This window comes from Hevea brasiliensis, chromosome 3 (genome assembly GCF_030052815.1).
Source record: "Hevea brasiliensis isolate MT/VB/25A 57/8 chromosome 3, ASM3005281v1, whole genome shotgun sequence".
NCBI lineage: Eukaryota > Viridiplantae > Streptophyta > Magnoliopsida > Malpighiales > Euphorbiaceae > Hevea > Hevea brasiliensis.
The window spans coordinates 103,466,906-103,468,404 of record NC_079495.1 but is presented as its reverse complement, the minus strand read 5'-3'; positions in this window follow the sequence as shown (position 1 = coordinate 103,468,404).

Here is a 1,499-nt window from a genome sequence, read left to right as displayed (position 1 = left end):
ACTAAAAAGATCTTGAATTTAAACTTTTATTTATCTATTATAAGATTTATTATTTTTATAATGAAAAAAATGAAACCATTATATTCTTTTGTATTTTGTGATGATAATGATAAGTTGAAAAAGGCCAAGCAGAAAGCCTAGTTAAATTGAAATTGTTAATTTCTTTAATTATTATGGTGAGTTTGTTGTAGAGGAGAGAGTCACTAGAGAGAGTACATGTGAGGGGTGGGTAAGAGAGGATAGTATGACCAAAAAAAAAAATATTTTTTTATATTTTATTTCAAGTAAGATTTATATTTACAATAAAAAATTATTTTTTATCCACATGAAATCACATGATATCTTTTTTTATCATAATCAAATTATAAAATCTTAATTGAAAAAGACATCAAACTACAAGTTATTAATTTTATAATTTATCCTAAAATTTAAATAATTATATATTTATTCAAATATTATCTATAATAAAAATATTATTTTAATATCTAAATATATATTTATATTTTTTCACACCCATGAAAAGGTAAGGATAAAATTTACATAATTAAAAATTTAACTTTCCTGAAAATGTGAAATTTTATCAAAATTTAACATTTTCAAGTATTTTTTTAAAGTGATTTTCAAAAATCAAAAGCTCTCTAGACCAAAATTGACTAAAAGCCTCAATGAAATCCACTTTTAAAGTCTTACATATCATTCTGACCACTAAAATGTTCCACTCAGAAGATGGACCAAACTCACATAAAGCAAACCACTGAATGTATGACCTTCTCCACTTTCTGTTTCATCTTTAATTTTCTATAGCCAAATATTTTTTCTTGTACAATTTTTCACCCTTAAGATATAGATTATACTATTTTTTTTAAGTGATCATTGGTTTTTTTTTTTAAATAAAACATTAGAGAAGGAGAGATTTAAACTTAATTTTGTTAGGTAAATAATATATTTTTAGTCATTAAACTAAGTCAGACTAAGTGTTTGTTTGATATTAAATTTGAACGTCCAAATCTACTTTTAAAGAAAAATAAGTCATTGTTGAAAATAACAACTTAAAAATGTTATTTTGAAAATTTTATTTTATTTTTTTAATACTTTTTAATTAATATATTTTAAAAAATATTTTTTTAACGATGACTTCAACAATAATATCAAATATATCCTAAGAATTTATTGCATTGTTAATGCATTTAGTTTGTACCTATTAACTAACAGAAAACTGTATAATAGTGATTTTAATAATTATTGATTCCATCATAATTTGATTAATCTCTTTATATATTTTAAAAATTATATAAAAAAAATCACAAATTCAATTCTACTCATCTATTAATGTAGAGCTTTCACCTCTATGAAATTTAGAGGTTCTCTCCTTTGAAAAAAAAAATCCTAGCTGAATTAAGTCAATTTAACTCCAGCTACCCATTTGGTTTTTAATGAGTTAGTTGGAAAATTTTTAATATAGTGACTGATAATGAAGAAGTCAATGCTTCAATGAATTT